This window comes from Halichoerus grypus, chromosome 8 (genome assembly GCF_964656455.1).
Source record: "Halichoerus grypus chromosome 8, mHalGry1.hap1.1, whole genome shotgun sequence".
Lineage (NCBI taxonomy): Eukaryota > Metazoa > Chordata > Mammalia > Carnivora > Phocidae > Halichoerus > Halichoerus grypus.
This window is the reverse complement of record NC_135719.1, coordinates 58,832,427-58,848,958: the sequence shown is the minus strand read 5'-3', so window position 1 is coordinate 58,848,958 and position 16,532 is coordinate 58,832,427. Positions and strand designations below refer to the sequence as shown.

The 16,532-nt window shown below is 35.5% G+C and overlaps 1 protein-coding gene and 1 non-coding gene across 2 annotated transcripts in view; both read left to right on the top strand.

The window, feature by feature from the left end:
• UNC13C (unc-13 homolog C) overlaps window positions 1-16,532 on the top strand; it is a 559,379-nt gene that overhangs the window by 236,841 nt on the left and 306,006 nt on the right. The gene's annotated exons all lie outside the window — the stretch shown is intronic.
• LOC118530421 (U6 spliceosomal RNA) lies at window positions 11,218-11,323 on the top strand. The gene has a single exon (XR_004914646.1). It is a non-coding gene; the product is annotated as a U6 spliceosomal RNA (small nuclear RNA).

The following is a 16,532-nucleotide window of genomic DNA, read 5'->3' as shown; positions in this document are numbered from 1 at the left end:
ACTTTTACCTGAATAATCAGTCTTAACTTTTTATCTGGTTGATAGTGGTTTTATGTCCTTTTTCTGTTAACTTAAATTGTGTGTACAGTTGATCAAATTGGATTGTTTTATATTTATTACTCAAACTTTTGGAAGTTTTGAAAACAGATGTTTGGCTAAATTTTTCTTCTAGCTGTTCATAATTATGTAGATTCAACTTAAAGTTTCAAGGCACTTGCGTTTTCGTTTTAGTGATAAAGGTTAGTTAATGTAGATGCCAAAATATCACAGATGCTGTCAGGTGTTTTGTTGTGTTCGTGCAGTGGCTTGGTTTTTTCTTTTTTCCTTTTGGATTCCATCTCTTGGCATTTTCTATATTATCCAGCTCAAAAGGGTTCTGGAGAGGACTAAAGTATAACCCATGTTACTATGTATGAATTCTTAAAATTACTCCATTCTAAATCATTGATTGAAGCTTAGATTTAAGTGGAAAAGCTAATTGGAGTGTAAGATTTCCTAACATTTCTTCTCTTCTTTAGCAATTCGTTGGTGATCACTGCAGAGGTCTTCCATAAACTATGCTGTGTTGCTGATATCTGGAACGAGAGGGCTGTTAGCTAATAGCATTTACCTTTATGATTGTTGCTCCTGCCAAGTGTGGTGTTCAGATAAAGTCTGATCAGGCACTTACTACAACTGCAACTTGTTACTGACATTTCCATCATTGCTTTAGAGTTTCTTGGGAGAATAGCAGCTCTTCTTTTCTAACAAAGAGTGAGGGCAAATTAGGTGCCGTAGAAACTAATGGTGACTAATTCTGTTCTCTTCCCAGAGATAAATTCTTGCTATTTAGTTGAACCCTTTTTCTCTGGCCAGAAGTAGTCAGAAGCTCTTGAAATGTCTCTTTGATATGCAGGGGGCAGGGGAAAGGGAAGGTGGGGTGGAAAAAGGTACTTCTATTAGTTTTTTTTTTCTTTCTTTTTTTCCTCCTTTTCAGGTGGACTAGTCTGGGAAGGAGGAATGTGTTGCACAAATATTATATATACACATTTCATTTAATGTATAAGTATGCTCCCTAAAGTCAACATAATATGAAAAGTAGGTTTCACCTATCTGATTAGCAAAGATTTAAAAGTGATAATACTCAGTATTTGTGAGAGTATAGAGAAAGTTATAAGGGTAACCCCATACATGCTTTCTGGAGGATATTTTAGTAATGCAGATGTGATTTTGTGTGTATCTATATGCAGATGTGTATGTGATTACATGCCTTCCAACCTAGAAAATCCACTTTTAGTAATTCGTCAAACTGAAATAGTTTTACAAGTTCATAAAAATACACATACAGAGTATTCTGTGTAGTGCTGTAGCAGTAAACTGGAAACTACCTAAATGCCCAACTACTGTCTATGGGGGGCGGGCATAAACTGAATAAATTAGGGCACATCCATATAATGCAGTATATCATGTCACTAAAAAGAATGTAATCGTGTGTGTGTCTGGATGTACATGATATATTAAGTTTAAAAAGTCGATGCCAAATGGTATGTATAGTATAATCCCACATTGGTAAAAATTCAAATTAGATACACTTATATAGAGAAAATAATGTGTCTGTCTTTTAAAGGTAAATACTAATAGTAGACAGTGTTTGCATTATAATATTGACAATGACATTTAATAAGTAATGCACTGAATACAAATATATAATAACAGGAATTGTGTTCATTGCAGTGAAAACTGGTAAAGAGGTGCTCAACCTCTTCTTAAGTCTGTAAAGCATCTATCTACTTATAAAGAATGACTATAGAACATTAGTGATAATAAAATGGTTCATCTATAAAGCACTATTATTTTTTTCCAAAGCATTTTTATACCATAATTTTCTTTGCAAATCTCTCATTGTGCTACCTAGTACAAAAATGTTTATTATTTATCAGTTCTTTTCCTGAAGTAAGATTTAGAAAAACGCTTTTAGTTTTTTCTCTCAAGATGCAAATGCTAAGGCCTCTCAGGGAATGTCAAAGAAATGCTGAAAGGAATAAGAATGAGAACCACGAAAGTACTTCTAGCTAAGTATATAGTTTTACATATCTCTTTAGGGCACTTTCTGCATAAGTTTAGCCTAAATGCTGACTCTTCCATTTAGTCCCTGAAGTTTCGCAGTGTGTTCTGTATCTCAGGGAACTAAACTCCAAAGGTTACATTTTCAGATTTTCTTGCTCAGTAGGTTTAGGTGTGAGGAGGCCCTTGGATAAGATCAGAGGTGGGAGGACAGGGGAAGCCATAGTGTTTCTTTACTTCTCTCTCTGCCTTGGACAGCACCACCATTATCTTAGTCTCCTCCATGATTCAAGCTCCTGTTGGATGGGACCCCTTCTCTGTGGTCCAAGTTCCTATCTATCCTTTCCCATTGTGTAGTCTTGGCACCCTTGTCAGTGAACCTTTGTACACAACTGGTGGAAATGCAAAATAGTATAGCTATTATGGAAAACAGTATGGATTTTTCTTAACAAATTGAGAATAAAACTACCATATGATCGAACAATCCCATTTCTGGGTATTTACCTAAAAAAAAAAAATGAAATCAGAATCTCAAAGATGTAATAGTACTCCCATGTTCACTGCAGCATTATTGGTAGTAGCCAAGATGTGGAAACTACCTAAATGTCATCAGTAGGTGAATGAATAAAAAAGATGTGATATATACATACGATGCAATATCATTTAGCAATTGCTGCATTCAACAATATGCACCAGCATGGATGAATTTTGAAGACTTTATGCAAAGTGAAATAAGTCAGTCGCAGAAAGACAAACATTGCATGATTCCACTTAAATGAGGTATCAAAAAGAATATATTCGTAGAATCACACCCTAGAATGGTAGTTTCCAGGAGCTGGGGAGAGGGGGAATTGGCAAGTTACTAATCAACAGGCACAAAGTTTCAATTAAGCAAGAGAAATAAGTTCTATACATCTGCTCCACAACATTACATCTGTAGTCAACAATACTATACCATATGCTTAAACATTTGTTAAGGGTGTAAAAAAAAAGACTACAAAGCTACAGTAATGAAAAGAGTATGGCATTGTCATAAAGGCAGACATATAGATTAATGGAACAGAATAGAGAGCCCCCAAATAAACCCTCACCTAAAATAGTAATTTTAATATCTGAATCAGATTTTATTGCATTGGTATTCATCAATTATTTAATCAATTTCCTGTTTTGATAACTAGACTAATTAAAAGTTTTCCTGTTTCCTATATCTGCAGTAACTTGTTCTTTGCTATTAAAGGCAAATGATATTTATATGTTTGAGTGATAGAATTAGCTGCATTAGTTAGATATAATTAAAAACCTACTAAGTGCCCAGTACCCTTCTAAGTGTTACATATATAATCATCTTTAAATAATTATTGATATTCTAATTTTATAGATTAGACATGGAGACTCAATGTAACTGCATTACTTGCCCAAAGTCATACTGCTAGTAAGGGGCTCAAATGAAATTTGAATCAGGCAGATATTTTTCCAAGCCTGCTCTATTACTCCATCATACCTAATACACCTTGCTTTTGTAAGTAAAATAAAAATGGTGTAACTTAGGGGTGCCTGGGTGGCTCAGTGGGTTAAGCATCTGCCTTCAGCTCAGGTCATGATCTCAGGGTCCTGGTATTGAGCCCTGCATCTGGCTCCATGCTCAGCAGAGAGTTGTCTTCTCCCTCTTCCTCTGCCCCCCACCCCATTTGTACTCTCTTACTCTCAAATAAATAAAATATTTTTAAAAAGAAAAGAAAATGGTATAACTTCTATAAATCACAGATCTTGGAATATTTGAGCTACAATAGGACAACCGTGAAACGTGGCAACATGCACCGCTCCTGGCTCTTTACAGTTAAATTTAGAGGTCATTGGCATACATCTTCTTTATTTCATTGACAAGTAAGTTTAAGAAAAAAAATACATGTCACCACTGAAAGTCAGACTTGGGAAGATAATGTCTTTATTCAAATGTCAAATAAATGTCAAATACATATCCAAAGTAGACTTTATTTCTGACTTCAAACAAATGGTTTAATTTCAGCTACCTAATTATGCCACTAATTGGAATATGCATATTTGTAATATTTAATGAGTAACAAAAAAGAAGAGTGTGATTACGCTTACTATAATACTTATTTTTTTTTATTTAAGTATAGTTGACACACAATGTTACATTAATTTCAGGTATACATCATAGTGATTCAACAACTCTATATGTTATGCTTGCTCACCAGAAGTGTGGCCACTGTCTTTCACCATACAGTGCTATTATAATAATATTGACTCTATTTCCTGTCCTGTACCTTTTATTCCTATGGCTTATTCATTCCATAACTGGAAGCCTTTAACTTCCACTCCTCCTCATCATTTGCCCATCTTCCTACACCCCTTTCCTCTAGCAGCCTTCAGTTCTCTGTATCTATATATCTGATTCTTGTTGTTTATTCATTTGTTTTTTAGAATCCACATATGAGTAAATCCATATGGTATTTGTCTTTCTCAGTCTTATTTATTTCACTTAGCATAATACCCCCTACATCCATCTGTGTTGTCTCAAATGGCATGATCTCATCCTTTTTAATGACTATGTAAATTTCCTGTGTGTGTGTATACATGTATATCTTCTTTATCCATTCATCCAGCAGTGGACACTTAGGTTGCTTCCATATCTTGGCTATAATAAGTAATACTTCAGTGAACACAGGGGTGCACATATCTTTTTGAATACTACCCAGTAGTAGAATTAGTGGATCATATGGTATTTCTATTTTTGACTTTTGAGGAACCTCCATACTGTTTTCCACAGTGGCTGTACCAACATTCCCACCAACAGTACACAAGGGTTCCTTTTTCCTCCACATCCTTGCCAACACAAAATAGAAAGCTTTTGCATAGCAAAGGAAACTGTCAACAAAAGCAACCTATTGAATGGGAGAAGATACTTGGAAATGATATATCTGATAAGGGGTTCATCCAAAATATGTAAAGAATTTATAAAACTCAACACCAAAAAACCCCCACAAACAATTATGTTAAAAAAATGGGCAGAGTACTTGAATGGACATTTTTCCAAAGAAGATATGCAAAGAGTCAACAGACACAAAAAAGGTGCTCAACATCACTAATCACCAGGGAGATGTAAATCAAAACCACAATACGCAACTGATAAATTATTGAACACTACATCTGAAACTAATGATGTACCATATGTTGGCTAATTGAACTTAAAAAATGGAGCAAGTAACCCTAAAATTTGTATGGAACCAGAAAAGACCCCGAATAGCCAGAGGAATGTTGAAAAAGAAAAGCAAAGCCGGTGGCATCATAATTCCAGACTTCAAGCTCTATTACAAAGCTGTCATCATCAAGACAGTATGGTATTGGCACAAAAACAGACACATAGATCAATGGAACAGAATAGAGAGCCCAGAAATGGACCTTCAACTCTATGGTCAACTAATCTTCGACAAAGCAGGAAAGTCCAATGGAAAAAAGACAGTCTCTTCAACAAATGGTGTTGGGAAAATTGGACAGCCACATGCAGAAGAATGAAACTGGACCATTTCCTTACACCACACACAAAAATAGACTCAAAATGGATGAAAGACCTCAGTGTGAGACAGGAGTCCATCAAAATCCTAAAGAACACAGGCAGCAACCTCTTCGACCTCAGCTACAGCAACTACTTCCTAAAAACATCACCAAAGGCAAGGGAAACAAGGGCAAAAATGAACTATTGGGACCTCATCAAGATAAAAAGGTTTTGCACAACAAAAGAAACAGTCAACAAAACCAAAAGACAACTGGCAGAGTGGGAGAAGATATTTGCAAATGACATGTCAGATAAAGGGCTAGGATCCAAAAATCTATAAAGAACTTATCAAACTCAACATCCAAAGAACAAATAATCCAATCAAGAAATGGGCAGGAGACATGAACAGACATTTTTCCAAAGAAGACATCCAAATGGCCAACAGACACATGGAAAAGTGCTCAACATGGCTCGGCCTCAGGGAAATCCAAATCAAAACCTCAATGAGATACCACCTCATACCAGTCAGAATGGCTAAAATTAACAAGTCAGGAAATGACAGATGTTGGCATGGATGCAGAGAAAGGGGAACCCTCCTACACTGTTGGTGGGTATGCAAGCTGGGGCAGCCACCCTGGAAAATAGTATGGAGGTTCTTCAAAAAGTTGAAAATAGAGCTACCGTACGACCCAGCAATTGCACTACTAGATATTTACCCCAAAGATACAAATGTAGTCACCTGAAGGGTTACGTGCACCCCAGTGTTTATAGCAGCAATGTCCACAATACCCAAACTATGGAAAGAGCCAAGATGTCCATGGACAGATGAATGGATAAAGAAGATGTGGTATATATATACAATGGAATATTATGCAGCCATCAAAAGGAATGAAATCTTGCCATTTGCAACAACGTGGATGGAACTAGAGGGTACTATGCTAAGCGAAATGAGTCAATCAGAGAAAGACAAGGATCATATTATCTCACTGATATGAGGAATCCTTAATCTCAGGAAACAAACTGAGGCTTACTGGAGTGGTGGGGGTGGGAGGGATGGGGTGGCTGGGTGATGGACATTGTTGAAGGTATGTGCCATGGTGAGCGCTGTGAATTGTGTATGACTGATGAATCACAGACCTGTACCTCTGAAACAAATAATACATTATATGTTATTAAAAAAAAAAAGGGAAAAATGAACGGGGGGAAATCAGAGGGGGAGGTGAACCATGAGAGACTATGGACTCTGAGAAACAAACTGAGGGTTCTAGAGGGGACGGGGTGGTTGGATGGGTTAGCCTGGTGATGGGTATTAAAGAGGGCATGTGTTGCATGGAGCACTGGGTGTTATACGCAAACAGTGAATCATGGAACACTACATCAAAAACTAATGATGTAATGTATGGTGATTAACAACATAATAAAATTTTAAAAAACTGCAAAAAAATATATATATGCCTTCAAAAGGAAAAAGAAAACACAATGAGATATACCTAGCACCTGTCAGAATGGCAAATCAAAAAGATAGGAAATAACAAGTGGTGGTGAGAATGTGGAGAAAAAGGAACCCTGTGATATTTTTTTGGTAAGCAATTTTGAATATCTATTTGCTACAGGTACTAGGGATTGAAACATAAAAAAGAATAAAAAAACTCCCAGGGAAGTTTCACTCAGAGGTGATATTTTCTCTGGGTCTTGAAAGACAGGTAAATGTTCATCAGGTAGAGGAATAGGGAAAAGAAATCCTTGTCCTAAGAAACACAATGAACAATGTGTCCGCAATGGAAAAATACATGGTGAATCAAAGAAATGGTGACTAGAAACCACACCCATCTTGCATAATACATACTCTTACACAGCTATTCATTTCTCCAATTGTTGAGAGAGCCATTTGGTTCTCCAGTTTTCTACCTGCTATTTTTACTTGAAATCTATTTGAGATATAGCATTATATGAATTTAAGGTGTACAAAAACCTTAATTTGATACATTTATATATTTTAATATTACTATTGTAGCAATAGTGCCGCTCTCATGTCAAATAATTATTTCTTTTTTTGTGGTGGGAATAATTAGATTTTAGTCTCTCAGCGTATTAGATGATTATTATAATGTTATCTGTATTCACTGTGCTGTGCATTAGCTCTCCAGGACTTACATGTCTACTAATTGCAAGTTTGTACCCTTAAATAAAACCTCTCCTATTCTACCAACCCCAGCTTCTGATAGTCACCATTTTACTCTTTTTATTAGTTTATTTTTTTAGACTCCATATATAAATGATACCATATAGATCTTCTAATCTCTAAGTGGTCTCTCCCTTCACAGCAAAATGGACACAAGTATTTGTCTAAAGGTTTTTTACCTTTATTATTTTAACATTAATTTTTATTAATGCTAATATTTTAATAGCATTTAATAATTCTTAAGACAGCTATTAAAATTTTATTCTGCAATATTAGTATCTGTGAAGAAAATACTGGGTATAAAGATAGAATATAAGACTTTGAGATATTCATGCTCTAATTGTGGGGCTCGAAGGTGGGGCAGACAGATGGGTCTGTCTTATAAGGTGTTACTTTGCCCTTTGGTTCTCGGGTCTGTTACGGTATAAGGGCTTCTTTCAGCCAACCCTTAAATGCTAGTGCATGAATTCCTCTTCACTTCCTGTCCTTTTTCAAAATAATATAATTGATTTCTTGTTCTTATTTTTATCATCTTCTTGGTCATCAATTTATAGAATGGATCTACAATGCCCAATTACTATAAAGAAAAACCTCAGGAAAACTTAAAAGTGAAATGTTGGGGACTGTTTTTTGATCCTGATACCCATAACTCAGTTGTCCTTAAAAATGCAGGTGGGAATAGCTGGTGTGCACTGTCCCTGGGTTTTGAACGTAGAGTCTGTTCATCTACTGTAATAGAATTCAGAGGTAATAGGGTTGGGATCTTAAATCAGGCACAATTGAGACATCAATATGGCAATGGAAGTGGGTTACATAATTCATAATAAATCACTAAAAGGAAATGTGAACACTGTCTCACAGTATTTCCATTTGGTGGGTCAGAGTTTAAAGAATTAAGCTGTAACTAGAGAATTTAATTACTGTTCAAAAGGCTGCTGCTTTGCCTCAGGATGGCTCTTGCCGGTTTCTGGCTGCTGATTTTCTCAATGTTCTGCCTGGAAGCCTTAGTTAAAATGGGATTATTTACAATTACTAGATATTTTAAAATACACTTTTGTTGATTGTATCAGATAAATATGAAGAATAAAATAAAAATGTTTACTAATTCTGCCACCTATATTTCGATACATACCCTTACAGCTTCTTTCAGTGCAAACACACACACACGCATTTATTCATATGTATTTAATATCCCTTATTAATGTTTCTGTTAACCAAACCCGGTATAATACCATTTAAAATATAGAATTCTCATTTGCTTCACTTAAAATGTGTGGCTATAATTTTACACAATTTTAATAGACACGATTTTTAATGTCACATCACTTCCTATTGGCTTTTTTCCTGACAAAGTTGCCACGTGAGATCTATTTTACTTAATTAGATCTAGTGCCGCTCTAAGTGCAATTTTCATTCTTCAGACAACTGTTTGTTAATATACTACATTAGTAATGACTTCCAATCACAGTATGATTACTTGGGGAAGGGCTTCTTTCTTCCCATCGAATTCAGACTTTATGGACTTTATGAAATTCATGGACATCTCTCAACGTAAAGCAACTTTTCTCGGAATGTTTTAAACTCTGATAACTTGGCTAAGGCCTGGGTTTTATTTTTGTTTTGTTACTTTGTTTTTTTGTTTTGTTTTTTGCTTTAATCATTGGAGATATATTGGACTTTCCCCAGGAAACTCTAAATCTAAAAATATTTGCATTGAGACCATTTGCAAAGTTGGAATAAATAATTACAAAGAAATTAGTCATTTGGATGGCTTCCAAAAAAAAAAAAATTGGCCCAATAGCGATTGGCTCTATAGAGATACGGTACCTGTGATTTAAAAACAAAACATAGACACACACAAAAATCCTGAGTCAGAGGGGGAAATGTTTTCCTTTAATTTGGGAAGAAATAAAACATCATATTCTTGTGGAAACAAAACCAGTCTTTAACAATTAAAAAAACATAAAATTAGACATATGAACCATCCTTTAAGAAGGGAATTATTTTTAGTTAAAGGAAAACTACAATGGCTCTAACAATACTTTATTTATCAAGAGTTTGTGTAGTAAAATATCTTATTCTCTACTGATTTAAAAAAAAAAAAAAGCCAAATTCACAAACTGGTAAACTAAACCAGAAGTCTTGGTTAGCTAATTAACCAGGTTGGATATGGTCTACTAGAGGAAGATTTAATGGGGCCACGTTTTTTTTTTTCTATTATATGTGACAGATTTTTTTTTTTATATGTAAGGATATTTCTCTTGCTGTCAAATTTTATTTCGTATGTGAACCTATCATTTCCCATCTGAAATGCAAAACTTTGTGTTTCCGTAAAAGTCAGGGTTTATGAAACACATGTTAAATAGTTAAGTGACATAAAACACATCGGGTGTAAAAAATAGTAACAGCTCATAAATCAAATGTTTTGAATTATTTTGTATATAATCAAGCAAAATGAACTTCGTAGTTTATTATTATTTACCTATTTGATTTTATTAGAATTTCATTCACTTTCACATTAAGCCACAGATCTAGATTAATAAAAAGCAGTTGATTTCATTCAACAAAAATTCCAGGTATAGGCATTTGAGGGCTAGTAAGGTAACTAAATTATTCCATCAAAGAACAAAGCTTATTCCACTTACCTGTTCTAACATCTTTAGTGAAAGCTGTTCTGTATCCATATTCCAGAATAATAAAAGAGGAAAACGTAACAGAGAAGACCAGAAGACTTTGGCTTATATCTAATTGGCAGAACTATGTTAAGTGGTCCTCTCCAATTACAAGGAAGGCTGAGATACTGCATAAAAGTAGAAAAGGAAAAGGAGGGGTTGAAAGGTTGTTGAGTAAATACATTTATAGTGTCGGCCACCTTCCACCTCGTTGACTATTCAACGTTTTATACAACCTTTCTATCTCTGTATTTAATTTAAATAAAATGAATTCATCCTCTCCCTTCCAAGGTAGGCAATACCAAAATTTTATACAGTTAGTGCATTTAGCTTGAAGTCTGATCTTTGGGTAGTCTCTGCATCCGCTCCAGGTTTGGTTCCTTGTGATCCTGGGACTTATTAATTAAAGGCATGTCATCTTCCTCCAAAATTCCCAATGTATTATTGTGATGAGAGAAGAAGATGGGGCAACAGCAATTTAAAAGTCTCATTCAGTAATAGGGAAAGTGGGAAAGACATGACCATTGTCGGTACATTAGCAAATATAGAATCCTACTAGACACCTGTAGACACCTACTAGACACTCTGGGCTTTCTGATCCTAGCAGCAGGAGTAGTTACTTGGCTAACCAATCTGGCAGGCCCTTGTGCTTTCCAGATGAATTTCTTTTATCCATTTTCCTCCAAGTCATTGGTTCTATGTCTGGGGAGACCTTCCTCGCTCGATATGTCAATGTCCACACTCTAAGCAGGTACTCTGGAAAGTGCAAGCACATGAAAGAGGGCTCTAAAAATAATTAAAAGGTACTCACTTCGCAGGACCTATACTAAAATCAGAAAAATACAGAGGAGATTAGCATGGCCCCTGCATGAGGATGACATACAAATTAGCGAAGCATTCCTTATTTGATGATGATAAAGATCAGAAGCAGCGTAAGACTAAGGAATTTACAGGGCGCCTGGGTGGTTCAGTTGGTTAAGTGTCCAACTCTTGATTTTGGCTCAGGTCATAATCTCAGGGTTGTGAGATCGAGGCCCACACTGGGCTCACACGCTGGGCCTGAAGCCTGCTTGGGATTCTCTCTCTCCCTCTCTCTCTCATTAAAAAAAAAAAAAGAAGAAGAAGGAGAAGAAGCATTTACTTTAAGTACAGCTGTAGCCGGCCTGAGGCACATTTGATAATACTCTTCCCTGGAAAATTTACCAAGATTCCAGGAGATGGGCTTCAAGACAATTCTATGAGTAACCACATGAGCCTGCAAACTTTAACTCTTCACTGCCGGCTCCTCTGCTCTAATTTCTTTCTCTTGACCTAATGGTTGCTGCCTCAGCCTCTGCAAAGTAGTAAGCATGCGAAGGCGAGAATGAATGCAACACCGCTGATTTCATCTTTGCCACTAAATTCCCTTCATTGTCACTCAGAGACTTCCTGAAGGAAAGTGTTTGAAAAGCCCAGGGGCACAATTTTATCTCTTTTTGAAGTTGCACTTAGAAACCCTTGCTTGTTACCTGTGCATTACATTTTGTATATACAGAAGCAGCTGGCTTTTCTCAAACTTGTAGGGTTCCAAATTTATGATATCCTCAGTCAATTTATATTGCGGGACACAAGCAGAGTGAGCCTCTTTGGGCATAGCTGGGCCCCCTTGCATCTCTGCTTACAAACTGTCTGGATTTAGTTTGAGTGCATCTCCACTGTAGTGCATTTTTGATAGCAGCCGAACTTAATAAACATGTGGCAACATTCTAAATTTTATTCCAACCGTTCACATCATAGAAAAACTTTACTTGGCATGTGCTCAGAGTTGCAAGGTATAGCAAGCCACAGTTGGACCTGCTGTTCTGCTATTGCACTTGGCAGGGACTTGGCTTTCCAGACTGTGGTCGTGAAGTCTTCGCTGGCTGCCCCCATCATGTCCTCCACAGTCAGTTCCACGTAAGTCCTGGTATTGACGTTCCCTTCATTTTTTCAAAGTTACTGCATTCGTCAGTATTCTTAATTGCAAACGAACTAGAGTTTGCTCTAATTAGTTTTAGGCAGAAACAGATTATTTCCTACACTGTTAGGTTGCTCAAGACTTTGAAAGGCAGAGGGCCTGCCTTTGAAGCCACTGTAGAGAAACTGTCCAATTCCATCGCAGGGTTTCTTTGGAGAAAACAACATTGCCATCATTAATCAATATTTTTGCTCCGCAAGACTAAATACCAGAAACTTTACATCAAAATACTAAAGGCTCCACCACTGCTGTTGCCAAATGAGCAAATTCTCAGAATAGAACCACTGCTTCACTTTAATTTTGAGTTCAGATCTTACTTGAATGGAGGTCAAATATCTGGGCCATCACTACAAAGGAATCTAGGAATGTGAGTTATCTAGCTTCAGTCTTGGGAAGAAGAGGAACATAAAGAGGAATGGAGCCAAAATGGAAGGAGAATGTTCAGAGAGGCTGAACATCCACATGTGAGGATTCTTCACCACACTATCCTGAACTAAATGTCTGGTTTTATATGCATTGCAAAATCCACGTGGAATTTCCAGTATTTGCAATAGCAGTCCCACAATTGTCTTTACTCTGTGGAGATAAAAAATATAAGTTTCTGACAGCTTAAACTTGAAACATAATAGCAAACATTGTTTAAGTATTATTTACAAAAAGCTCTTTGGGAAAGATAAAGTAGGAACTGGCATGTCTTTATGAGAAGGAAAAAAAAAAAACCCAGAATGAATGTTAGTAATAGAAGATGTTAATAATAGAGGAATCTGGCTGGGGGACATGCAGGGACTCTCTGTATTCTCTTTACACTTTTCTCTAAATCTATAATCTAAATTTAAAGATTTACTTAATTAAGAAATGAATAGAATCAATGAGAAATACAGAGATACTCAAATTCCCTTACGCAAGATCACAAGAACCGGGGCACATCGTTGATTATATTTGTTCTGAATCCATTAATATCACATGCACTTTATTTTGACATTAAAGAAGGAAGAGTATGGTTGGTTGAATTATCTAACCTCACTAAGTCTTGTTCATGTCTGTACGTTAATAGGGTCTCCGAAAATTACTGCTATATGGGTGAATGAGTAGCTGGGTGTATGGGTGAGGGAATGGTAAACTCTTGATGGTACAATAACAAAAAATACAAACCGAATTAAGAAAATAATGGGAATGCGAGCAGTCATTTGGAAGGTGTACTTCCATCTGGTACGGAGAAGTTATTTCTAACAGGATTTTGAAAAGAGATATTACAGTATTGTCTCTCCATTTGATAAATACACATACAGAAACACACAATGTGTATGTGTGCATATACAGTTATGAATTATGTACAAGGAAAAATTATACATGTATACATATATAGTTATACTGTTTCATATGGAGTACTATTTGTGTATATGCGTGTGTGTGTGTGTGTGTCTGTGTATCAAGCTAAAAATCTTTACCTTAAATTTATAACAAAAACTAGAGCCTCAAATACTTATTCTTACAAATGAGACCGGATATTTTGATTTTGTTAAGTAATAGATTCTAGAAATATTTACCAATCTTTATTATCCAGAGTTTGCTGTTTATTGCACTTGTTATTTGCAGGTAAAAATTTTTTACATGTCTGTCGCCTAGGACCTACATGAACTCTAGTGGTTATTTTATCAAAAGGTGACAAAAAAGGATTTATTTCTGTTTTTATAACATTTTGCATTTTAAGTTTATGGCAATGATAATTTTGATTGATATTCTAAGTTTTCTTTCATTTTTCTAAGAATGACACAAATGAGCTGAGAACTGGGTTTTTTGTTTCTACATTGATTTTTTTATTTTTAATAGCAAAGAAATTAAAATCTGAGCTATTTTTAATATAAATTTTGGTTTAAATGACAAAAATTACTCTATCTCAGTATCCTCACTACTATACTTTCAGGTGTGTTATCTTTGGAATTCTGAATTAGATAGGGGGCAGCTGTCCTGTCATCTATCCCAACCGCTCTCCTTGGTTTGAAAGTGGTTTTGTTTGCTGCAATGGATACAGCATCATTGATTAATTATTTTTCCTTCCCCACTATTTCCACCATTAGAAATAGCTATCAAGATTGGACAATTTCTTTGATATACATGATATTTCTAAGAATGACATTATTTTTCCTTCAAATATAATAAAGGGAATTTTTTTGGCAAAACTTTGTAGATTTTTTAATGAACATTTTGTGAATGCTAGATGCATGCCAGAAACTATAAGAATAGAGATATTAATAAATCTAGATCTTACCTTCAAAAATAACTTATGAAATGACATTATATTAATGACTACTATAGATCAAACACTCGTCTGTCACTGTACTAACTGCTGTCAGATATTTCACTTAATTTCTATAAATATCTTCTAAGATAGGTATCATTAACCCCATTTTATAGATAAACAGATTCATAGAGGCTAAGTCAGGTAGAAGTAGTTAGTTCTCAAACCCTGACCCCCTTTGTATAAAGTAATTCACAATGACTTTTGTATGCTGAAACAAAATGATATGTAATTTCATCTATCAATATAATTTTTAAAAATGAGCATAGTGTTCCAAAAGAAAAAAAAAGTTTAATGTAATGTATTCTAATACGTATTTTAACATATAAGAGTAAAATACAGCTACCCTCGAATACATAAGGTAGTAGTTACATGCTTTCGTATGTTGGTAGAATTAGCATATATGTGATCATCTCCACTACAGACTGATACAAATACTTTGATTCAGATACTTTGAGCGATTTTGACATTGGTAATATAATTTCTCAAAGTGCAAAACAGCTCTTGGTAAAGTTCTGAGCAGCAACAACAATTTTCCTTTGATTAGTGATTTAGACACTAGCTGTTTTCTAAAAAATTTCTATGTCTTAAAATACACAAAAGAGTTGGTGTTTATATGTAAAAAGAAAAGTCTCAAACTGAGGTGATTTTCAATGCGTTTTGCATCTTTATTAATGCTTTTGCATCATTTCAAATCATGCAGGCTGTCCAGTAGATGGTAAGGTGTCCAAATCCCAGGCCTACCCCACCTAATGCCACTAGTGCCCCTAAATGTTTATAGCAACCAAAAAAAAAAAAAAAAGTCCCAAAAATTGCCAAAGTGCTCTATGTGGAAAGTTCTAGCATTACATAAAAATAGTGGGGCTTATTTTTCACATTGCCATGTTATACTGCAAGTTTTATTATTAAATGTACTGTATTATCTTGCCTCAGGTTAATGGGAGAGAGAGAACTCTGTCAATTGTCCTTAAGTATTTTTTTTTAAAAAGATTTTATTAATTTGACAGAGAGGGAACACAGCAGGGGGACTGGGAGAGGGAGAAGCAGGCCTCCCTCTGAGCAGGAGCCTGATGCAGGACTCTATCCCAGGACTCCGGGATCATGACCTGAGCCCGAGGCAGATGCCCAATGACTGAGCCACCCAGGCGCCCATGTCCTTAAGTATTTTTTATGCCGTGAGTCCATTTGGCAGTCTGGTGAAAACCATGGACGCTTTTCAAAATCATTTATTTGTAAATTCCTAAGATAAAATATATAGAATTGAAAAAATCAATTATTTTGAAGAATACTTTTAGTACAGTAAATGATAGTTACAAATAACATTACAAGTTTCATAACAATGGTAATGTTACATGTAAATATCTTGGTTTTACTGGTGACAAAATCTTCCAGGTACTCAGCTGTGGTTTGTTTTTTATGTTCATAATTGAAGGAAAATAAAGGTGAAATTATTTTCTTTCTTTTTTCAAGTTGTTTAAATTCTAGTTAACATACAATGTAATATTAGTTTCAGGTATAGAAGTTAGTGATTCATCAGTTGCATATAACACCCAGTCCTCATTGCATCACGAGCCCCCCTTAATGCCCATCACCCAGTTACCCCATCCCCCCACCCACCTCCCCTCCAGCAAACCTTAGTTTGTTCTCTATAGTTAAGAGTCCATTTTCTGATTTGCCTCTCTTTTTCCCCCATATTCATCTGTTTTGTTTCTTAAATTCCACATATGAATGAAATCATATATTGTCTTTCTCTGACTTATTTTGCTTAGCATAATATACTCTCACTCCCCATTGTTGCAGATGGAAAAACTTCATTCTTTTTT